The 26,909-nt window shown below is 32.2% G+C and overlaps 1 protein-coding gene across 5 annotated transcripts in view; it reads left to right on the top strand.

Moving 5' to 3' along the window:
- The window catches only part of LOC145944593 (cytotoxic granule associated RNA binding protein TIA1), a 445,453-nt gene that overhangs the window by 242,452 nt on the left and 176,092 nt on the right, over nt 1–26,909 (top strand). The gene's annotated exons all lie outside the window — the stretch shown is intronic.

The following is a 26,909-nucleotide window of genomic DNA, read 5'->3' as shown; positions in this document are numbered from 1 at the left end:
ATTAATATAAAATAATTAATACGAATCAAAAACAATAAAAAATTATATGCATTTTATATATCGTAATTTTATTATGCGCAAAATAAGAATTTAGATAGATTAAGTAGTACGAGTCAACAATATTGTTGACTCGTACTACTTAATCTATCTAAATTCTTATTTTGCGCATAATAAAATTACGATATATAAAATGCATATAATTTTTTATTGTTTTTGATTGGCATTAATGATTTTATGTTAATGATTAAATGATTGCGCGACGAAAAGGCTAAACGTAGTGCGAAATTGTTGACTCGTACTACTTAATCTATCTATATTCTTACTTTGCGCATAATAAAATTATGATATATAAAATGCATATAATTTTTTATTGTTTTTGATTCGTATTAATTATTTTATATTAATAGCTGAGTGATTGCGCGATGAAAAGGCTAAACGTACTGAGAAATTGTTGACTCGTACTACTTAATCTATCTAAATTCTTATTTTGCGCATAATAAAATTACGATATATAAAGTGCGTGTTACTTTTTATTGTTTTTAACTCGCATTTATGATTTTATGTTAATGATTAAATAATTGCGCGACGAAAAGGCTAAACGTAGTAAGAAATTGTTGACTCGTACTACTTAATCTATCTACATTCTTACTTTATGAATAATAAAATTATGATATATAAATTGCGTGTTATTTTTTATTATTTTTGACTCGTATTTATTATTTTATGCTCATGACAGAGTAATAATAAAGATTAAAGATTTAAAGATTTTATTTAATTTTATTTAATTTTATTTTAAACAACTGTCAAAACTGTTAACTTTCGCGATGACAGTCGCTCGATGGCACGAACATAATGCACAATAGCATTCGAGACAGCCAATCAACATCACGGAAAAGAGGCAACAATCACTTCGAGACTTTCGACTATCGATATAACACGCTTTTTTAGAAAAGGAATGGCGCGCGCTTGTGTTGTCTAGTTTTATAATAAACATCTAATTAAAGCTTAAATTTATTAAATATATTATAATAAGTACTTTGTTTTGTAAATGTTTTTATAAAATATAATTGTCTCTTATATTTATTAAAATATAAGAAGCAATTAAAATGTATGAAGATATATTTGATAATCATTGTTAATGTTTAAATCAAACAAATCGACAGTTCCTTATATCTGTGTAGTGTACTTTGAATTGAAAGCGTAAAATGTTGATGACATAAACGCAATAAACTGAATTGTCAATTTGTTCCCTAAGAAGAATATTTCTACTATGCAAAAATACCGTAAGCGACATGAATCGTTCGAAAAGCACTTAGTCATTTTATATCGTTCCACACATTTTTGATGTCGATTTTCTTTTCCGCTGCGGAAAACTCTTCGACGTTTTCCGGGAACCAAAAGAGAGACCAAATACCACTCGACATTTCTGATACTCTGAGCGATTTCGATGCTTTACATTCCAAAAGTTATTCGTTCGCCTGCTTTCTTCACATGCTATACATATCTTACGTAGTATCTTGCATATAACGCCATATTTGAGACGAATGCTTCGTAAAACGAAAAGAGGGATACCTCTTGTGGACTCAATTTTTAAAAAGAACAGAATGATAAAAATAGTTTATTACATATAATAATCAACAAAATTTAAAAAAATATATTACGTTATTTTTTAAATGGTCGGAAAACTAACTGTATTTTTTAAAATGCTTACTTTCAATTATCATCTGAAACAATTGAATTAAACGTGTCGCTTAATCTTAATCTTAATCTTGCATAATGATCTTATCTGCGGCATTTCCCTAGATACTACAGCGCACGATACATCGGGTATAATACTCGATAAGATGCTTATATAGAGATCAGAACAGGTCTCCAGTGTTGCATCACAGGTAATATGTTAAGCGTTAGCTGCTTACTTTTATTATCATCCGTTTATGCCTCAAGAAAATGAAATTTTCTCTGAGATGCTCGCGATTCGTCTTGTGGGATTAAAAAGTCCCTTAATTTCCCTAGCGGGGCTCCGGCATTTCGCCTCTTCTTCAATAACACGTTCCACTATCCGCCATGCATCCACTTTCGGCCAGCTACAACGTGACTACTTTTAGTTTACCTCTTCCTATGTCATATATCGCGCGAAAAATTTAGGACCGTAGACAGTTGCGCGAGTTCCAAAACGAGAACGAAAAAAAGAGAGATGAGAAAGAGAGGAAAAGTGCAGCGGGCTAATGCGCGCAGAAATTAAACAGAATTCTAGATGAAGCCTCACCGGGGTGGCGCGCGCTCTGACATGCTAATCACCGAAACACTCAGTTCTTCAGAGTTTTCCTCTCCCCGCCAGCGATGCTTATGAAATATGCAAGTACTCCGTCACTGTCCATTTCGTCTGGTCGTACAAATGCATCTTAGGCATCAATAAAAATTATATTTCTAAAAACCTCAGCGCATAAAAATACATATTTTCCTGTTATTATTCAAAATATCGTACAATATAAATTTAATACATAAAAAAGACAGCACATGACTGAATTTTTCATCAACAAAATATGACTTTGAATTTTTCATCTATATATGTTTACAAAATTATTATCTTAAAAATTTATTATATTAGATTTTTTCCATTTTTTTAATGATGCGCATTATTTTTAAATGCATTTTTCGATTATGTATTTTTTTTTATATTTCTTCTCCATATCTCGGTTGCAAGAAAAATGGATTTACTCAGATAACAGCATTATCATAAATATATGTTTGAATTTACAAACTTTATATTAAGAGTATAAGAGAAGCAAGCAAAACATTAAAATTTTTACATATACATATATTTCACGTATATATTGCGTATTTAACAACGATTAGCAGCGAAGTAACCAGGCAAAAGTCGGAACAAACCAAGAGTACCTACCGACGGCATTCACTGCACTCCCGAGTTCCCCTGTTAATTAATAAAGTGCCGGGGTAAACTAACAGCTTTACTGCGGAGCTGGCAAACTTAATACAAAAGAAACCTTTGTTTCTGCCTTTGTTTCTGCGCGGCGGAGTAAGTCCCAGACAAAGCCAGACGTAGGCAATGGGCAGATGACTTGTTACATACTTAAAACCTCAACAACGAAGCGATCTGAGAAAAGTTCGGACTTTTTCTTATTATTTCTCTCACGAGAATTACCGATTCTTTTAGCTCACTGCATTTTTAATATCTTTTTCTATGCTATTATGCCGGAAAAGTTTATTAAATAAAATTACAAGTTGCACAGTTCTCTAACGCAATGAGTCAATCGATTGCAAAGAAATAAATACAGAAATATTTTTTAATTAAAATAAATCATATTACATGGTATATTAAATCATAAATTGATCGACTTAAAAAGAGAGAGATAACAAATTATTATAAAATACACTTTCCTAAAATTATTATGTATATATTAATATTTATATATTTTATTTTTCCCTTTAATTCGGTACTTTAATTAAGAATTTGATTAATATAACAAAATTAAGAAATGCTATAAAGTTACAATATTGTCGCATTCCCTTTTTATATTGAATCAAAGCAGTCCGGAACAGGTAAAATATATTTGTTACGTATTTACAAAGTAACGCCTCCGAAATACATAGCCGGCAAGATGCATTCTGGAAAAGTAACCAACTACTTTCCACGCTAGTCATTTCTCGTTCCATTATGGCTGAAACTAGAGAGATGCCTTAGAAATGGGCAAGCACGTATGCCCGCTAAGCGCAGTGTTCAAGCAATGAAGGAAAGGAAGCCAGTGAAGCCACTAAAAAAATAACTTTTTAATTCGGCCTAATGTCCAGACGGTTGGGAGAGGTTGGATTTATGGGACTGCTCTCCCACCCCTGGGTCGAGCGAGTGTTTACGAGAGTTCACCACAAGAATGTTGTCTACTATACCCTTCCCTATCCTCCTAAATATTGCCCGCGTGTGTTACGTGCCGGTGCTATCGCTGCTGTTACTACTAGCTTTGCAGCCATCGCTGCTGCTGCTGCTGCCAGCTTGTTTTTCGAGGCGCTTTCATTACGCGTGCCGTAGTCGCATTCGCGATTAAACCGCTGAGTTATGCGCATGTGCATTTTTAGCATACCGCTCTGTCGTCACTCGGTCATCACAGCTTCCCTTTTTGTTTTGTTTTGCTTTTGCATACATACTATTTGTTCTATCCCGACCTCACGAGATAGTCGAGAGCTAGCTACCTTGGAAATTTTACGCGATGCACGCAATAAAATCGGCACGTTTAATCCGCCAAGTCCGCCGTTCAGAAATTGTCTTATAAAAATTGTATTCTTTGATATCATAGTTTATTCGCGAATGGAAGAAACAATGCTCACACATGCGATTAAATTCTATGATTCAACAAACTCGGAAGTTATATATGAAATTATAGATATTGCATCATTATTGAATAAAAATAATAAAATGTTAATGTAAGATGTTACAAAAAGTGCACAAATTGCTTTAATTAAAATTATTATAGATAAAATAATTTTAAAAAAACATATCAGATCAATAAGAGAAAAAAATTTTTAATTTATTTTTCGAATTAATGATAAAATGCTTTTATATAATCTGTATATTCATTTTACGTTTAAAACATTGAAGCAGGTTTAATTTAATTAACGGGAATAAACTTTAACTGAAAACGATACTTTTGTTGATATTCCGTTCCATTGCAGTGCCATTTACAAGCTGCGATCACAATGCATTTGGTTAACGTTTACGCGGAATATTTTCCAATTTAATGAATACGAATGTTTGACTTTCAAAAGTGCTTTAGGCGTACCGGTAGCACTATGCCAAGTGAGACCAGACACCGGACTTTATTATAGCTTTTAAAAATTAAATTAAATTATTAAATATCACCATGATACTGTGCGATTAATATCATGATTTCAAGCTCAGCAATGGGCTTGTGTGAATGCGACCATTCTGAGGAAGCCACAAGGGACGTAATTAGTAATTTAACGAGATAACAATAATATCCCCGATAGCCGACAAAACAGCTGCGTCGCAATACGAACAATTTTATTGTTTCAAGCTGATCTTTCTGCGCTTGTTTACCGAAACGGCAGGTACAACCAATTTCTGTGTATGCGATTGTACATCGTCACAGCATTATTCATCCCTCGGGCGTATTTGACCGCCTGTACCCTAATGAACATTCTCCCGCTCACCCTTCCTCGTGCAACCCACGTTTCGCTCTATCCACCCCCTTTTTTTCTCCAATGTTTGTCGCACGCACGGGAACCGAGCACTCTGAATTATTAATAAACCGGTTTTAAATAAATTATTCGGGGATGCCGACGTAGACCGATTGCTTCGAAAACCTAACTGGAGTCGATATGTTTATCGTACATCTTACTACGAAGGTTGATATGTTGCGTGATATGATAAAAATATGGAATATCAATGTACATTTGTGTGTAAAGATAAACGATAAAAATTGACGGTGGAAAATGGGATAGCACGAAAATGACGATATGTAGGGCGCAGTAAGCGCACCGTTGAAGAAACAGGACAATAGAGATGGAAGAACAACATTGTGCTGGTTAGAAGAAAGGTGTGTAGAGGAATATCGTGGAAAGAAGATGCGCGAGAAAGATATCGAAAAGGGAGGGATAGTGCCTGATCCGCCAATATTGCATATACATTATGCACCTGCAAGCATAACATCCTATGGAGGAAGGGGACTGTCGCTGTCGCTGAAATATTGTAGGATCGACTGAAAAAAAAGACATAAACGAGGAATATTTAAAATATGAAGAAAAATAATACATTAGCGTGCAACGTGATATGATGCAAAAATATGTCTGTTGATATTCAGTGAATACTGAAATTAGAGTGGTACAATAAAAAGCAACTAATAGGTTTGATAACGAAAATGAGGAAAAATAGCAAATACAATATTAAATAGTCATTTTTTTTTAATATTAAATGACGTAAGTTTTGACATTACATTCTAAAATTGAGAGAGAGAATTTGTGTGCTGTAAGGCTCCTAATAATTTAGTAAGATAAAAAAAATAAAATAGTCATATTGCAATTTATACTTTTGACACTGCTATAGTTATAGCAATGTGATGATTTAATTTTTTTTTTTTTTTCTTTAATCATAATATGTTTTACGCGGTTTTATTTTAAATGTTTTACTATAACTAAAAAATTAGGTAATTTTTTATTTGATATAAAACATGTATTTTTTCTCGACTGCAACTTCAGCAGAACAAGAAGATAACACATAAATGCTATTTATGAAAAAAAAAAAAAAATAAATAACAGTGTTGGCGATGTTGCGTCCCCACAGCTGCTATGCACTTTCCTCGCGAGCATTGTTGGGGCTATTGCTAAAATATTGCGGAACCAAATATACATAGAAAGAAACGAAAAAACTACAAGCAGGGGACGTTTCGAATGTGGGAAGAAAAATACGCGAGAACCCACACGGAGGCGAATGTGGATTGCCAGTGGCAGAACCCGGTAACGACGGAGAGGCGAACGGGGGTGGCAGACGGGTTGGATAGGGACGACGAGGTAGCGAGAAGAGGGAGAGTCGGGTGAGTTGAGTATACAAGTTTCGAACGACGCGTTCTTATTTTCTAAACAAACACACCGGCAGGGCCCACTCTTCCCTTCGGCGTCGGGTTTATTTCGAGGACTCGTATAAGTGCACATACGTATAACCGGCGCAGGTCGCTACGCGGCCGTGTGTTTGCGTGTTTGTTTGTTGATACAATACGTATAGACACGGTTGCGCGGCATAGGAAACTTTCCTATTGGAATTCGAAAGCGGGTGTATCGAATCCAATAATGAATTGTCAACAGATAATGCGAAAGGCGACTTTTCCATTTCACTTTTCCCGCGAGTCCGTTTCTCCCGTTCATATAATCTTTTTAAAACGCTCGACTGAGATTGCATTTGATGGACTTTAGTCCGCCAGTAACACTTTGCGGAAACAGAGAGTTTCGTGGCGAGGATAAAAATGCTTTGCTCCCCTTTGCACATCGCTCGCGTGCTGCGCGCAACACGCACCACTTTTAGTGCCTCATTTTTTTTCTTCACGGCTGATTATATTAATTAGGATGCATCCGAATGTTTTTTCGCGAGAGCGCACATTACGAATATCACACAACTTACAGTTTTGTATTGTCGGCAAAATGGTGCGAAAAAGATGGCGCTTGTCAAATGTGCGGTTGAAAGAATGGAAGACTATAATTTATGTAGAAAGTTTTGGCGTATGCCTATACATATTAATTACTTAGTGCTCTTGTTTATTTTACATACGTTAACAATCGGAAGCCTCATATAAAATGTAACAATAATCAACAATAAACAACCTTTGCAATAAGTAATTTAATTAATAACGATCAATATTACGTACAGTAAACAAGTTTTAACAGAAATACACATATATTAAATATCTATCTACACAAAGTTTATTAAATTAAGTAATTGAGATTTATATTGTTTTCCAATGTTACTATATAATAATAATAATAATTTAATATGATAGGAATCGTATAATAATATTTTAAACATTTTTTACAGTAATCTAAAAATAAAAAATAAATTTAATAAATCAGAATGTATACATAATTTAACCAAGAATGCATTTGGAATGCCAACATATTCAAGCATATTTATTTCATTATAAAATTCTGATCTTTGGCTATCGAACTTTAAAGTCGAATAAATACGTGTCCATGTACTTTTATAAGGCATTCGAGGCGTTCAATAGCACTCGATTGAATAAAATTTCTCATCTTTCAAGTGGTTTAGAATTTCGACGGAAGAAACTTATACCAGGTACTGTAAGCCACTTTCAGCTACTTTCGAGGTGAAAAGTCATGTTCCAGACGATATTTTAGAGTGCCATTTAATAATGGAAAAGACGTCATATTAAAAGCCAGGTAAATGCATATTCGATCATGCAATACCGCAGCAATGTATTTTCGCGTGTTACGCGTCGTAAATATCCATAATTTGTAACCCTGACGTTTTTCTACATTTAGCAATGTATCACAGTATAACTAATATACAGATGTAAATCACATCTTTAAATTTGAATGCAATTCTACATTATTCAATGAAAGACATATATTTTATTAATATACATATAAAATAATAATAATAAATTCAAGAAAAATAATTATACAAGAGAGTTTAATGCTATAGTTAATTATTGATTATAGTTATATAAGTTTTACATTTGTCACATATATATACATACACATACAATCTTAAAACAAATCATAAACACATGAAACACATTTAAAATGCACATACAAATATATGTATATACACTCATACACATAATGTATTTGTATATAATATATATGGATATATATGTATAATTCGTATAATAATTATATATATATATATATATATACACAATATATATATATATAATATATAAATATATATACATATATATATTTGTAAGCTTATATGTAAATATCATTAACTAACCAAATATTACAAACAAAGCTATTAATTTTAATTTATATGACTTGACTGAATTAATCTGCTAATACATTACAGTAATAAATTGAACGAGATATGTAATTTATTTAAGCCATTAACCAAACATTTATATTAACTGTTTCTGCAAGCTGATAATTACGAGCTGATGGCACATTGTCGATAATGAGAAAAATAGATGATTAATAATTTATTTTCTAATATGAATAACAATGCGAATAAAAGACAATAAACTCAGCGAAAACGGCGGCAGAACAATCCTTCTTCAGTGAGATCGACGCGTGGTAGGTAGGTAGAGCGCCGTCATTCTATTGTGTAACATTCGATCGTACGAATTAGAAAACGTCGGAGAGTCGATCTCAGAGTTCTTTCACCAGACCCTGATATCAAGTTGCGTAAAGTATACGAGCTATAAATATAAGTACGCTCGTCCGCGTTCCCTCTTTTTGCGATGTCGTAAGGCAATCGTGATCGTTCGTCTGGGGAACGAAGAAGTCAAGAAAGAAGCAAAGCCAAGTCGGCGGCTACCCTATTTCACCCCGCGCGCGTTCGCAACGAGGGATCACGACCCGCACATAAAAAGTTGCGAACTGCAACAGCCTGTGACACACAATGGCGTGCAAACAGAGAGGAACGTACGCAGAGATCAGGAATAAACTCCACTGCAGCGCCAGCGGGCGCATTGCGCAAAACCCCCTGACTGGCCCACTCTCTCACCTCCTGACGGTTGCAGACAGGGGAAGGGGTGCGCTTACCCTTACCCTCTTCTACGTACCTATCTACCATCCTACCACCTACCTACCTCTACATTGCATCCTCTTCCCCCTGTACATCCTTTCTTCCTTCTACCAGCGCGTTTTCCCATATACGATCCGCTTTCTCCTTCTCTTCGTCGACTGCCGTTTGCCTATTCGGATATAACCCTCTCTATCTCTCACTGTCACACCTCCGACCCCATCGTCTCTCACTTCTATTTTACCCTCTTTCTCTCGTCGGCCGACTTGTTCTTTTTTCGCGCTCTTCATACCTAATTGGGCATTTTGTGCTGCGCACCGTCCGAGATATTATCGCGGTAATAGCTGCACGAAGCGACGAGCCACGGGACACACACAATGGCGAATTTCGGCGAGTACTACTTCGCCCCGTCAGCTCGCACCAGTGTCGTTCTTTCTCTGCCGCTGTTTTTACGTTACCGTTCTCTTTGCGCCGTATAGAGATCGGATCGCCGCTCGTTCATTCGTTCGCTCTTCAACGCGCCAGGATAATCTTGAATATTCTATCCACAAAGTCGTTTATTTTCCCTTCTGGTCTTTTGTATTCATAAAATATTAATGGTTTTTTTTCAACCGGTCCGTTACAGAAATTAATTAAGCGAATTTAATTAATTTTATAGTATGAATAAATTCAAAATCCGAAATGTTTCTGTCATAAAAATATAAAACATTTATAAGACAGACATATTCTTCCTTTTTAAGATAATTATAGCTACATCATTATTAATCATTTTTTAAATTAACAATTGACAATAATATTCATGCTGTATATGAATTATCAATATATGTTAAACTAGAATTTATATTAATTTATATATTCCATAAATTGCTATAATTGTTCTTTTATGTCGACAATATTTTTCGCACGGTTTATAATACCCTTCATGTGTTAACTTTGTTAATATAAATGAGAAAAGTTTTCTTCAGATATTCTTATTTATATATACATATATATAAATTGTATAAAAGGAAGTTTATCATTAATAAACTAAGTTTACCTTTAGAGTATACGCTTAACTTTTTCTTTATATTTATAAAGATATGTTTCCTTTATTTTTATATAGTGAAATAAGATGACGATACTTCAAAATCTCTTGCAAAATTATATCACAAACTTATTAAAGAAATTTTTCTTTCTATAAAATATCACAGTAAACACATTATAAATTGAAAATAATAATAAACTTTTATGTAGTTCCATATTTTTATTAATAACTAACATTATTTTACATTGTCGAATATTTATAGAATAAAAAGTAAGCATAGATAAAAATTAAGAAATATAAGTCAACAAATATAAAAACTTAACATAATAAGTAATATATGCAAAATGATCTTTCATAAAGTTCTTTTAACATAATAGATCTTTTTTACTTCACGTAATACAGCTTTCTCTAATCTTAATTAGCGTACAAACTAATAATATCTCGAATAATAGTGACTGTTCTAATAAGCACAGAGGATCACTATTTGCAGGTAATTTCTCTACTATCTTTGGCATGCAATATATAATTGTCTATGCGGGAGCTTTCGGTGTGTAAGCATTCATTAACATAAAGGAATCGCGGCTAGTCCCTAACCCGTATCACGACATTATCGGCTTTCTGGCGCAATCGTTAGCGTGGTAACTGTAATTGAACTGCTACGGATAGAAACCAGTGGCTCTCACTTCCTCAGTCATTACCGATTTTCCTTTAGAATAGTAATCCTCTCTCGGCACTGTCTTATACCTTGCATAAAATCGTCGTTACCCCTAAAAGACATTCTGAGTGATATGCGACTGCGTTAAGCTTAATCGAAGGACTAATCCAGACCTGAATAGACGTCGCTAGGTTTGATGGTTACATTTAAATATCGAGAATAATTTGACGACTGACAACATCTGTTCGCGTTCGGTAATATCGAATAACCCCCATAATTAAAACTAGATGATCAAGTATTAACCATCGTATATTAATGATAGAAACAATTAGATTTTATTGAAATTAATTTCAAAAATTAGTAATAAAAGAACAAAAGAAAAGTAAAATATTATCTCTTTAATATTTGCATTATGAAATAAAAGATAATTCGAATATAAAGAATTGTTAAATTTACATCGCTGCGCTATTATTGTTATCTATCTAGAAATACGAATAATATTATAATTTTGTTGAGAGAAAGAGAGAGAGAAATCTACTTTAATTCTAGATATTTTCTGAATATTCATAAATAGCTTATTATAACAACATGAGAAACGTTTCATTGGATTGACGGTTTAACGTAAGTTACTTTTGCAGAATAAGTTATCCGATCTCACATATTAAGCTTATCCGTCTAAACAGTCAAGTCAAGCGTCTCCTTTCATTGAATTACGTTAAACAGTTCTACGTGGTGAACAGCTGATACCGCGTAAAATAAATAATGAAAATGTAAACATAACATAAAACGTCATTTTGCACAGACTGCACGAATTCATTGCACGGCGTTTGCCAGGTAAATATTGACTGCGCAGGCACAGAACTGGAATGTTCACTACGCGACCGTAGCCAGCTTACTCTCATATTTCAGTTTCAAATGATTCATTTACAAATTTTCCTGTAATTTATACTTTCAATCCTATATTACGCCGCTTGCTATTTTATAAAGCATAATATTTCAACATTACTCACTTCGCTCACAGAATTTTAAAATAAATAGGAACTTGCTTTATGGCATAAAATAAATTTCCCAAGTCAAATTATATATTCAAAAAAAATATAAAATAATCTATTGAAACGATGTTGGAATAGCATTAATTATTTTTCAATGCTTGTCTAATCATTGGAAGCAAATTGTAAAAATAGTAATTGTATAGCCACTGTTTTACAATCCACCGGTTTTAATAAATGACAAACGTTGTTTATTTGTTTGAAAACATTTAAATAAAACTTTTCTTACATCTTATATATTCTGTGGATTAACGACTGGATTAAAGACTGGATTAGAGTTGTGATTAACATGAATTATGAAACAACAAAAATTATAAAGAATCAGTTTATTGTTTTTACATTTTCACCAATATTGTTAAAAGTTTGTTTTGTGCAAACATTTCTTAATGCCACATTTATCTAGTATCAGAAAAATTGTATTATTCTTTTTATTTATTTTTTTCTTAAATAAATATATTGTATAATCCATCGAGATTAAAGTGTCAAAATAATCTTTACGATGACACTCAATTGACAGCGTTAAGTAGTATAAGCGTAAGTAGTTCGGACACTATCACGCGCGTACTCGACCATAGAATACAACGTGTCTACCAGATAGAGAGCGGACACTACGCGTGCTTAATGCGAGAGAGCTTGCGAATAGCTTGAGGAAACTTTGCGAAATATCACTCCGCTAGTCCCTAAACCAACCGACGCAATGGTCGGTATTCCTGTTGGAAGCGGAATAATATCAGCTGTAGGGGTAGCGTAGCAATTTCATTACCGTAACCACTGGGTACCCAGGCATTCGTGTGCAACCGACAATGTTCTGCGCGTTTATGAAAGGGACAGCCTATACGCGAGATTACACGACTGCTCAAGTATAGCTAGTCGCGCTGTTGCTAATTCACCCGAAAGCTGGGACTCAGTTGTGGAACGTACAGGCGAATCGAGCGAATCGTATCGAAGCAGGCGCAGAACTCCCGGCTGAAACTCCGTGTCAGGGATACGTTTATGTTCTTCGTACATGGAGCGTGAAGCTACTTCTCTGCAAAGAAATGCTATGGGGCGGACCAATAAGATTAATGCTTTTGTCCACTGCCATCTTGTGGTTCCGCGTTTATTGTAATGAAAAAGCAGAAAGATGTGACGACAAAAAACTGTTGAATTTATAGATATTGCTATATAATATAATGTGATTATTTATTGATACAAGATAATTTTTCCAATAATTTTGCATAACACAAAATGTTTAAATGTAATTACAACATTATAGCTCAATCTTCAAGCGACTTTTTAATCGACAAAAACTTTAAGAAGACTTAAAATATTTGACAGAATCTATCACAAAACTTGCAATAAATTTTACAGAAAGGAAGACTTATATAAAATATACTAGTCAAGTAAAGAAATTATTTAATAATTATCGAGAAGATTTTGAATACCCGACGAATAAAAGAAAAGGAATAAGAAGTGTAAATATTAATAATTCATAAATAATAAGTCTCGGATATTACATGGACCATTTACTATAGAAAAGAGGTGAATGTTAAAGGCGAAAGGTTAGCGAATAGAGAAGTCGTAATGAAAGAAAAATGTACAGCTTTAATTAGGTTTGCTCAGACCGGGAACAAGCCCTGGGTTGACAAACTACCTCCATCCACCGACATCTTTCTGCGTCTCTGTTCCGTTAACTCAAAGCAGCGTTGTTTCCTGAGAAAGTGTAGGGAGAGGGCATAGCGTCGTCCCCATCATCTGCTAATAAGACCCCGGCTCTCTTATTTAGCCGGACCTTTTCTAGGAAGGAAAGGCAGTAAATTGCCGGTTCCTCTGTTTTGTTTCCTTGCCCTACCTCTCGGCCGTGAGTAAAACCAGAACCCGGATAAAAGTACGATTTCTACAAGACAGGCACGCTGACGCAAGCCGACATTGCCAGCCTTTGGCAAAAATCGCAATACTTTAAGTTTCAAATCTTTTCAAATGCATCGTCGTATCGTCAAATATATTATACATGCGCGTGCGCCTTCGAGAATATTCAAAGCTATGCAAATCTATCGTATCGTTCAGTAATTACATCGATTTTTTGTTTACCTATTAAAAATGTCTAAAACACGCTATTTTAAAACAACCGCTATATCAAGATGAATTACTAGCGGATCCTGACCTCGATAATGGGGGGGGGGGGTTTGCAAAATTATTTTATTTAATATTTTTGGTTTCATGATTAGCTTTTACTCCAGGATCAACGACGTCGATAGCTCTTTAATGTTTGTTTTTCTTTATTTATATTTTTTAAACAAATTCAGCAAAACTGTTTCTTTCAATTTGCAAGGGGGAGAGTTTAATCCCCCCCCCCCCCAGGATCCGCCAATGTGTATATATATATATATTATATAGATATAAAGAATTTCTCGCCTAATTATTTTTATGCAACGAAATTATCTCATCATTTCGTTCTATGTCTGACTTAATCTATACTTAACTCCTTGAATGCGTAATGAGTATAATTTACAGTGTATCTTATACTTATATATATACACTAGCGGATCCTGACGTCGATAGCTCTTTAATGTTTGTTTTTCTTTATTTATATTTTTTAAACAAATTCAGCAAAACTGTTTCTTTTAATTTGCAAGGGGGGTGTTAACCTCCCCCCCCCCCGGATCCGCCGTGAGATGAATCATATATTAACTTTGGTTCGCTCGTTGGAAACTAATGCATATTTAATAAAGATTTCTTCAAAATTTATTTAATAAATATATTATTGTATAATAATTGTCTCTTTCATCTGAAAAGAGAATAAAATCAAATTTTATTTCTTTGCTGTTAATCATGCTTCTCATCAGTAGCACAATCGATACAACGTTTTCATTAATCAACCTGTTAGTTTAGAACGAGAGTAATTCTAACTACGACCTCAACAAAGTTGGTTACGTAACCGGAGAACGAGGCGACGTTTAACTCTCATACCAACAACGTCTCGTGGATACCTCGGATAAACCTAAATTTACTACCTACGGATGATAGGCGAGGGTTGTTACGAGAAACATATGCGGCGCGATGCCGTCACGTCAAACGTTACCGAACAAGTATATGCCAGAGTTCACAGGTGTACACGTGACTGAGTGTGCATGTGTATAAGACACATGCACGTTCATATACATAAACATAGATGCATACATGCATACACATATCGCGAAGCGGCGAGCTATGAAGCAACTTCCGTAGAAACTTCGTACTCGGATAATTGTTATTATCGCGTTACCGGGTTAATTAGAAGCATCAAATGTAAAGGCAGACGAAGTCTTACGAATATCCGTGCACGATCCCTACTATTGTCTCATACATGCTCTCTCCTGTCTGTATTCTTCGAAACTGCCATTGTAAAATTGTGCTGCACGAACCGGAAAACTTCGACTCGCACGAGATTGCAATGTCTTCGTCAAGACAAACGTTCCGCATGAAGCTACCTTCAGCAGATAAAGACGGTAAGGATGACATTTGGAAAAGAGGCAGGGTCAGTAAAGAAGAGGGAATTGCGACGAAAAGCTCGCAAAAGAGAGTAAAAAAAACTTGGACGCTTCAAATGTTGAAGACCGCCGGGTTCAAAGAACCTCCGGCGTTTAATAACATTTATAATGAAAAAGACCCGCCGTTTTAAGAGAAAATGAATTCCTGGTTACATACGTATTCTTATGAAACACGGTTCTTTTTCTTATTCGGCGCTTGCAATAATCTTCGCTCCTTTTCTTTTTCTCTCTCATTTACATATAGCGATCTTAAATCACGACGGAGGACTCGTTGTTTATTTTGCAAGATCTATCGTCGAGAAAAATGCTATTGTTTTAACAAGTTGTTCGGGATGTATTTTATTACGTGATGAATTTTATAAACTTGTATTTAATAAAAATAGAAAAATCTTATAAAAATAGCCGTAACAATGCGCGGCGTTTGTATAAAAAATATAGACGCAATCATGGTAGTTATGCACAAAAGCACTTCTGCACTACGTTATAAAATCATCATCAAAAGAATTTTGTACATCTGTCGGTGTTTTTTAAAGGAATCTTCGGTTAAGAGCGTCGAAATACGGAATATAACCAATAACCAAATAACTAAATTAGATTAGTAAAATAAGGAAAAAGATTATAAGGAAAATTACAAACTTGTTATACATATAAAAAATATATCTATTGCAGCAATCGTTATAGAAAATTTAGCATTTATGACATTATTCAAGAAAGATAATCAATTTAAATATAACAAATTTAATTTAAATATAATTGGTATAAATTCTATATGCTTTCTCTTGTTTTACTTGTTTACCTAGAAATAATTTATATTTTTCTTAGAAAAAGAATTGACAAGCAACCGAAAAAGTGCTGAACAGAACCAACTCCTAATTCAGTCTCCTTTTCGTTCGGTATTTTCTTTCTTCTCCGACTTCCGACCTGGAAGACCTCAAGGTATCTGTGAAAAATATTTCATGTTCAGTTAATTAGCGTAAGACAAACAGGCCAGAGTTTCTACTCAGGCGCAGTAAAAAGTAATCTTTCTTTTTCCATTGCTGCTTTATTCTTCTTCACTGTCACAGAGAAGTAAATAATAGTAGCAAAACATGTTTTAATTTTTCACGAATCAGCTTTTAACATAGAAGAAAGAATAGACAAATATCTCCTTTATCATAGACAATAGTATAGACGGAGATTTTTTTGTTAATAAACAAATAACACAATGTGACACAACATACATATAATAGAAAAATTGCATAAAAAAGTAGAAAAGTTAAGGAACATTATTATAAAATCGTGTATATAAATAATTTATTAAGTTAATAGATTTGCGAAAAGATATAACACAAATTTACATAAAGTCACTAAGTAACATTTATCTTTCGTTTAGCACAATCACACAAGTGTCAAGATGCTCGAGTGCGTTGATTAATCTACAGGTTAAAGTCGTTTATAACATATACGTAGACGATCGTTAGAGAATGGATCGTCATCTATCTTCTTCGTTACATAGTGTTGATGCGAGCGAGCGAAAGCTAAGCGGAAGACCAGATATAAACGAATCAAGAACATTCTGAGCGATGCGATCTTGGCTGCAACTAGGTCGAAATGTCTAATGTTTCATTTCGATGTTGCGCACGGCTGGAAATTACCGCGCCGCCTAAAGATGTGATCGCAGCTAGAGGAGTATCCGCGTGCTCCATTATCATGCAGATATGTACGCGCAACAATTCAAGACGATATATATACGTAGTAAGGACCGTTCGCGAGTAAGCATTCCGCAAGAGCGTAAATCGAGAGACACGAGAGAGGGAGGTCGCGGGAGAAGAATCCGCTGGTTGCTCTTGCGAGCACCCATGAATAAGTTGATAGAGTTCTATCGGACGTGGTGCGCGATTACGAATTAGTAAATCAGCGTATGCGCTATTCGGCCGATACTATGGTCGGTAAAGCAAATGTAAAGCCGAATCGCCAACCACACATACGGCCACAGCAGACCACAGTAGCATAATAACCGAGAGTAATGCGTGAGTTATTGACTGCTTCCTATCTTGCTACCCTTTTCTCTCTATCTCTCTCCCTCCCTCTCTATCTCTCTCTTTCTCTCTGTAGATACATGAGCACACCTTCGAAGCTGGACACGCGTATGCGTAAGCTCGTTGGGAGTCTACCTTTGTCTACTGTGTATTAAATGGTTTCGTACACGTAGATTAGCCACTGTCTGCCTCACGAACAGAGTCGTACGTCACGTTAAAGTATATATACACACACACATATATATATTTGTGTGTTCGGCGTATGTGTGTTGTGTATATTGTGTACATGCGAGAATAGACACCCACGGGAGAAGGAGTAAGAGCGACAGAGACATAGGAACTCTCGCACGCACGAGAACTAAGTTGTCCCAACTACTCGCTTAGATGGATCGCTATATCATCTTGGTCGTGATGGCGCACATCTACAGTGCATGTCTTTACTTATGCGTGCACGGAAATCCAATAATTCGCTGAAATTTTCCTGCAAGGGACACAAGGTTCCTAGTCACGAGAAATGGCATAACTATCGTATCTAATATATATTCATAATCGTACATATTAGAGTCAAATAGTGAATTTAAATAATCTATTATCTAATATTCTTATACAAACTTACCTAGTATTCTCATATAACAGATACATTGCATAGAAATAAAAGAATTAATATAACACTTTATTAACTTATTGAATCTTCTATTCGTTTTAATCAATTATAATTAATTTTTTAATTAATTATTTTATTCTATTTTGATTGCAAACTCTTATCAAATATTTTTTTATCAAGTAAATTACATGCATCAATCTTCTTTTTCCTAGCACATATTGATTATTGCTTTATGTAAATACATATGAATTTATGTACAAAATATTATCAGTTAAGATATGATAAGAAAATACACATATAAAACACAACTGTAGAATATATCAGTGAATTAAAAAATATGCAAAATTATTGTGAGTGTATTATACCTCACGCAAAGTTACACATACACATAATATCTTGGTTTCTCTTTACCACGTGGACACGAACTTACGTCAAAAGAAAACATGCTGGCAAGTGTACGAAGCACGAAAAATTCAACACGCAGGTGAACTTATTATCCATCGTAAATGGACCTTATATTTCTTCTTCCCTAGTTGGTACATTATACAATACAATATAGTAAAAGAAAAAGAAAGAGAGAGAGAGAGAGAGAGAGAGAGAGAGAGAGAGAGAGAGAGAGAGAGAGAGAGAGAGAGAGAGAGAGAGAGAGAGAGAGAATCTATATCATATTTTATGACTATAAAAGAGATTATTAGATTTTCCCAAGAACACAAGTTAATCACTAAATATACATAATAACGAATATTTTTAATTATCCATATAATATCAACTTAAGAAACACCTCTCAATCGGCTCCCAATATTAAATAAATAAATAAATATGATGTTTTAGAAGTCGGCCAATAGAGCCAAGCGCGAAAATTAATTTTTAATTTTTCGGAACAGTATCTCTTGGTTTGAGATCACTGAGTTCCATTTGATTAATTATCAATTAAAAATTAATTTTCGCGCTTGGCTCTATTGGCCGACTTCTAAAACATCATATTTATTTATTTATCCATATAATCTTGACTTTTTCACTTCTAATTGCGTACTTCGAGGTAGTCAGTGAAGGAAAGAACTCACATTTAGCATCCAATAATCCACACGATTTATCTTTCTTTGCTTTGATTAATTCAATTACGCAGGATACGGGCGATATTCAAATGACACGCGTGTCTTTGAATTCGCGGATTCGATTTACGACAAACTACTCATCTTAGGAAATGCAAAGAAAACGATTTGGATTATTGTCTATAAATTTTCGGGTATGCATTCAGATATGGATTACCACGTGGACAAGCTGTCCCGTTAATCTTAAGGCTGACATATGTGTATACGCGTATGAACTTCCTGTGTCTAGTACAAGGCAAGTTGTAACCGATGTCGTCTATCAGCTCAATGGAGGAGTCATCGATCAAACGTAAGCGAGCGTGGTAACGACGGCGAAACTCTAGGAGACAATATCTCGACTTGAAGGGAGGCTCACTTGTTAAACACTATTATAACTATAGAAATAGAACATATCGTGCAATACTATTATTAGATATCTGGAATTGTCATTTACAATCGATATTATAAATGTTTGTACAATGACAAAGAATACAAAACGTTGTGCACTTCCTATGTTTTATTTAAATTAAGGTAGAGAAATTTATATTTTCACTCAAGATCTCACAGGGAAAGAGCGAGAAAAAGAGAGAGAGAGGGGGGGGAAGGGAAAGACAAAAAAGAAATAAATAGAAAAAGAGAAATCGAAAGAAAAAAAGAGTAAGAAATGTATGTATAAAAATCCAATATATAAAATAATACTTTTGATTATCCAAAGTTAGATAAACAATCAACTAAAAAAACTTGCATTTATAAAATGCTTATAAATGCATATGGATCATAACAATAAGTTGAATTTTTTATAATCTTTTCAATTTCATCGTGAAATTACAAATTGTTCTACAGTATGTTTTTGACCTTTATCATTTACAAACATTTATGACATTTTTATTTTGATCTGTGCTGACCTACGTATTTTGCCGTAGAAAGTATACACTTTTTTACATAAATAATTGCCAGACATCGCAAATAAAGTATTATTTTTACGTCAAATACAAGAATTATTGTCTTAATTCTATATTAATATTTAACATAAAAAATTTCTAAAAAATAATTATTATTTTTAATATTTATAGAATATTGATTAATGTTGAACTCAATTGTAGCTTATGGAATCACATAGAAATTTATAAATATTGGTGAAAAAAATTATAATATATAATTATTGTTAAATATTATAGATTAAAATTTTGGATATATAAATATAAATCGTTTCGCTTGTGACAGCTGATTATTTGCGTCAAATACAAGTAAATGTACTTTTTGTAAGTAGTTAATCTCAATCATTGCACCTACAAAGTATACTTCCTACAATAATGTATTCGATAGTGTCCCGTCGGTGGTAAGACATAGTGGCAATTACATTATCCTAAAATAATGAAAGAAAAAAACCGATATTTGTCCTTGTAAAACATCTTCGTTGATCGAGAGGTAGTCGAGCGGCATTGCGATATATACTGTCTCTTCGACGGCGGCAGTTAGGCGGACGGCAGAAAGACGTAGCGTGCAGAGGTTACTGCGTGCCCTCTGGAGAAGAGCTGGCACGGGGCCCTAGGACAGAGAGAAGAGAGACGAGAGAGTTCAAGCTCTTAATTAGCTGCAATTACTGCAACATAGCAATGTCGAGCAAAATCGCCCGAGGCTCATCCTCCGTCCTTCTATTTTCCATCTGCGTGTAAGCCCGGTTCGTCTCTCGCTCCCAGCTCGCTCCATCACGGAACTCGACGCTTTCCCGCCAGTCTTCGTTCCATTTTGGAGCTCCATCTCCGGGCTCTCTTCCGTGAAAGAGCCAATTTATGATGAAATTTAAACTAATATGCGGAAAATAAAAATTGCTCTCCGGCTATATTATTGTTCTTCTGCCATGTTATCTGCAATCAGCCCAGCTCGTACGGTGACATCGCGAAACAAAAGATACAAAATTATAATTTAAAGAACGTATGACAAATCTAATCATCGTGATGCATCGCGTAGGCTTTGCTCTCTGTTATCGTTCTTCATTATTCCAAGATAATGAGGAATCTTGTCCCGCGCTATGTAACATATCTTGGGTCGATGTTCTTCCTTAATGAATATAATAACAAGAGGGATCTTTATCGAAATATTTTATCCAATATGTTACTTTATTTAAAAAGACCTACTTAAAGCAAGTTAACATTTTCTACAAGAATATTGATCTTTTCCTCTCTGCGTAAATGTTCGTCAAACTTATTTCTCTTTCGAAATAAGTTAAGCAAGTTTATAATATCGCAATCGCTTAGTTTATAATAGATAATGAAGAATCCTTTATAAACAGATAATATATATGCAATCTATCCAGAATCCGCGCGTCTATTGAATAAAAAATATTAAACTATCTAAAGGTTCTTGCAGAACTTTAGATAGCAATGTCATCTTGCGTAGAGAGGATAGCTAGAGAAAAGGCAACAGTAGTTTTAATGGAGTGACAACAAGATCCGTATTGCAATAAATGTCAATGTCTATAGATTTCCTCTTGGCTATCTAATGTCAATGGTTCATAGATTCCCTGTGCTCAGGATCGCATCACCTAACGTTCCGCATGTCACTTTGTCCTCTACGTCTTGTATTCGACTAGTACTGCGATCGCAAACGGAATTATTTATAAGTTTGAACATGAGCCAAAGCTCGTCTACAAGCCACAAAATATTGCTCAAATATCTCATGGCATTCTGTCGTATCGATGCTGAAAGCGTGAAATCATATCCTCTCCTAAGATTTAAATTTTATTTCGCGTAATTATAAACATGTATAGCTTACGTAAGACTCTCTAAAGTTACAAAGAAATTTATTAATTTTAAATAATATCATGAAGCAAAGAATTATGTATTATACAGTGTTAATCTCATTTAAGGGTATTTAAGTTTCTAAGTAGATTAAAGGAATATTAAAAAGTAAAATGCATTATTTCTAGTTTCTAAATATAAAATCTTCTAAAAAATATAAATATAAATAAATATACAAAAATAGTTGATATTAGATCTCTCTAAAAAAGTTGAGCGTAAATAATTAAGTCTCTAGAAGCAAGTTTTCAAATGTCTATTCAGTGATTTATATAAGTACATTAATGGCTTACAGAAACTGTAATTTGATACTGAAATTGTGGAAGCTAAACATTGACTTTCCATTTAATCGCATGATAATGTGCTTTATAATTTTACTTGTTTCTGTTTATTACAACATTACATGTATAAAATGCATCGCGTTTGCGCCAAATTACAGAACGGTTAGCTCTGTAATTAGCGACAATATCAGAGATTAAATACAGAATTATATCAATATGCACAATGTTTTAAAGCTTTATTATATGAAGCATTTCGAAACTTTTCATTAATACCACAAATGTCATTTTAGACCATGCGTGAAAACATGAAATTATCTCTTTCATATATCAGTTGATTCAAACAACTACAAATACAAAATGTAAACGGTAATAAATCATAATTTCAAAGTTTAATAAATATTGTCTAATTATCAGTGACCAGAAATAACAATTTCTTCGCAATTAATAGCAATTTTTTTTTACATAAATGATACTGCGTAAAAAATATATTTACTTATTAACATTAAATTTATAATTTATAACTATTGAAACTTTAATAGTGTATCGTGTAATAGTACATTGATAAAATTATGTGAAAAGATATTTGAAATGCAATGATTTCGTTATACTCAGACAGTATAATATCGTTATTATATATACAAGTCAAAATAAATTAATAAAATATGTAATATAAAAATAAATATATCATATATTAACGTACAATAAAGAGTGTGACAGTATAATAGGATAGAAGTAATTAGAAATCAAAATTCAGTAGTATAAATCTGTTGTGGTCAGACATATTTTCACAGTTATATATACAAGTCTAAATTGGTAAAATTTGTAATAGAAGAATAAATATCACACATGTTAACGTGCAATAAAGAATGTGACAGTATAATAGATTAGAAGTTAAAATTCAGTAGTATAATTTTGTGATAGTCAGTCTTATATTCAGACATTATTCTAACGTTATTAAATATACAAGTCAAATTTGGTAAAATTTGTATTATAAGAATAAATATCACACATTAATGTGTGATAAAGAATGTGACAGTATAATAGATTAAAAGTCAAAATTCAGTAGTATAATTCCGTTATAATTCAGACAGTATAATATCGTTTTTATATATACAAGTCAAAATTGGTAAAATTTGTAATATATAAGAATAAATATCACACATATTAACGTACGATAAAGAGTATGGCAGTATAATAGAACAGAAGTAATTAGAAGTCAAAATTCAGTAGTATAAGTCTGTTATGGTCAGACATATGTATATTCAGATCGTTATATATACAAGTCAAAATTCGTAAAATTTGTAATATGAGAATAAATATCACACATGTTAACGTACAATGAAGAATGTGACAGTATAATAGATTAGAAGTTAAAATTCAGTAGTATAATTTTGTTATAGTCAGTCTTATATTCAGACATTATTCTATCGTTATTAAATATACAAGTCAAATTTGGTAAAATTTGTATTATAAGAATAAATATCACACATTAATGTGTGATAAAGAATGTGACAGTATAATAGATTAAAAGTCAAAATTCAGTAGTATAATTCCGTTATAATTCAGACAGTATAATATCGTTTTTATATATACAAGTCAAAATTGGTAAAATTTGTAATATATAAGAATAAATATCACACATATTAACGTACGATAAAGAGTATGGCAGTATAATAGAACAGAAGTAATTAGAAGTCAAAATTCAGTAGTATAAGTCTGTTATGGTCAGACATATGTATATTCAGATCGTTATATATACAAGTCAAAATTCGTAAAATTTGTAATATGAGAATAAATATCACACATGTTAACGTACAATGAAGAATGTGACAGTATAATAGATTAGAAGTTAAAATTCAGTAGTATAATTTTGTTATAGTCAGTCTTATATTCAGACATTATTCTATCGTTATTAAATATACAAGTCAAATTTGGTAAAATTTGTATTATAAGAATAAATATCACACATTAATGTGTGATAAAGAATGTGACAGTATAATAGATTAAAAGTCAAAATTCAGTAGTATAATTCCGTTATAATTCAGACAGTATAATATCGTTTTTATATATACAAGTCAAAATTGGTAAAATTTGTAATATATAAGAATAAATATCACACATATTAACGTACGATAAAGAGTGTGGCAGTATAATAGAACAGAAGTAATTAGAAGTCAAAATTCAGTAGTATAAGTCTGTTATGGTCAGACATATATTCAGATCGTTATATATACAAGCCAAAATTCGTAAAATTTGTAATATAAGAATAAATATCACACATTAATGTGTGATAAAGAATGTGACAGTATAATAGATTAAAAGTCAAAATTCAGTAGTATAATTCCGTTATAATTCAGACAGTATAATATCGTTAGTATATATACAAGTCAAAATTGGTAAAATTTGTATATATAAGAATAAATATATAAGAATAATATATAAGAATAAATATCACACATATTAACGTGCGATAAAGAGTGTGACAGTATAATAGAATAGAAGTAATTAGAAGTAAAAATTCAGTAGTATAAGTCTGTTATAGTCAGACATATATTCCGATCGTTATAAATGCAATCATTATAAATTTGTACTCTTATTCTGTGAACCGTAATATCAATGTTAACGTTAGACAAACAAAATTATCATGTTCAAAAGAAATGCGGGTCCTCGTTCTTTTTCTCACTTCAATCAAAAAGGACTCGATAAGATAAACCCAACTCCTGTCCTTGCCCTGCATCAATGTTACCGAAAACAGTGAGGGAATCCTTTCGGTATTCGGTCGAAGCTTAGCATCGCAATCACCCTAGTTCGATCTGCTACCAGCGAGTGGCGCCACTTAATGGATCAGTAGTAACGAATTATATTGAGTCAGACACTGCACTGTTCTATTTCAAACCTAATAAGTATTGAAGGTTGACATAGTTCGGCTAAAGAGATGTGTGAGTTTTGTTTTCAAATTTGTTAAAATATCGAAAGCCCTATAAAAATTGAATTCTATAGCTTTAATATAAATATTCCTATTTATTTTACTACTTTTTATTTTTGAGAATAAATATAAATAAAAAAATTGTAGATCAGTTTTATCTAAAGTAATGTTATAATGCATTGTATAATGCCATAATTTTTATGATTTTATGTACTAAACTAGTTTTATTATTTATGTATTTATAATAATTAAAATGCATTTTGAATAACTAAAATAATTATAGAAAATATGTTTGTATTAAATAACTATATAATTATGAAAACTATACAATAAATATTTAGATATTTACTAAAAAAATATTTATTAAATATTTGAGAAATATCTAGTAAAAAAATAACTTTTTGGAAACTTGTTATATAACATTTTTTTTGTAAAAATACGCAAAATTTTATTATCATTACACGCACAAATATTTGCAATTTTATTTGCACACATAATTTTAGCTAAAGTTATTTTATTATTCCATTTAACAAATATATCAAAATGTTTTTTTACATATAATTCTAAAAAACTAGTCACAGTTCTAAAAAACAATTAGTTTTTAAAAAACAACAAAAAAGCTATCAATTTAAACTCTAGTATCTCTGATATTTCATATTTTTTTTAAATAAACAAGACAAAATAATTTACATGTGTTACGATCAAAAAAATTATGTTTACAAATTTTAATATGCAGCAATATTAAATAATATTATATAAATTACATTTTATGAAATTAAATCTACGAATAAAATCTTTATATTTTCTCTAAATCTTATCTTTATATACTTAAATCTATATCTATATATCTTTTCAAAGATAAAGTATCTGTTTATTATCTATATAGCATTTTATGTGAGATTGAAGTGCAGTATTATCTACATACGTATGTATCTTTATTTTTTAAAAAACAAGAAATGACATAAAAAATATATAATCAGGTTTTTTTATTTGATAAAAACAAATATTAAATTATTTTTAGAAAGAAATTTTGAATCATCATAAATCATAAAAAAGCAATTTAAAAACTCCTAATAACCTATTATATAATTATATAAAATTATTTTACCTATAATTTATATTTATGTAAATATAAATGTTTTGTAAGTGGTAAAATATATACTATTTTTCTAATTTTCATAAGAATACACACATAAACATACATATACATACATAAGTATATTTAAAAAAGAATTATTATTTATAAGTATTACAAAATTTTTTTATAAATATTACAAAAATATCTATAACATATCCACACACATATATATTTTCTTATAAAGAGAATTGTGGCTTAATTATGATTTATAAATGATTATACAGAATGATTAGAGTTATAAAAAGTATTCAATGCAAAAAATCTATAAGCATCTTCAATGCACACAACATATATATGTATAATATGAGAATAAATATAACAAATATTCTAAAATATCTTTATCACTTTTCCAATACATGTTATTTTTATAATGCATATCAATATGTCTACGCAATAGTAATAATATTAAAACATATTTTTTAATTAGAAATAATCTTTATAACATTTATAAGCTAGAAAATTAAAATAAGTAAATTTAGTTAACTTTTTAAAAATATTACATTATTGCAAAAACATACAAAATCTAGAGATAAATTTAAACATCTCAACAATCAATATTTTTAAAAATTAACTCTCTCTTTAAATATAAAACA

This window comes from Prenolepis imparis, unplaced genomic scaffold (genome assembly GCF_030444845.1).
Source record: "Prenolepis imparis isolate NDT839.2.m4 unplaced genomic scaffold, iyPreImpa1.0 SCAF_1, whole genome shotgun sequence".
Taxonomy (NCBI): Eukaryota; Metazoa; Arthropoda; class Insecta; order Hymenoptera; family Formicidae; genus Prenolepis; species Prenolepis imparis.
This window is presented reverse-complemented; position numbering and strand designations above follow the sequence as displayed.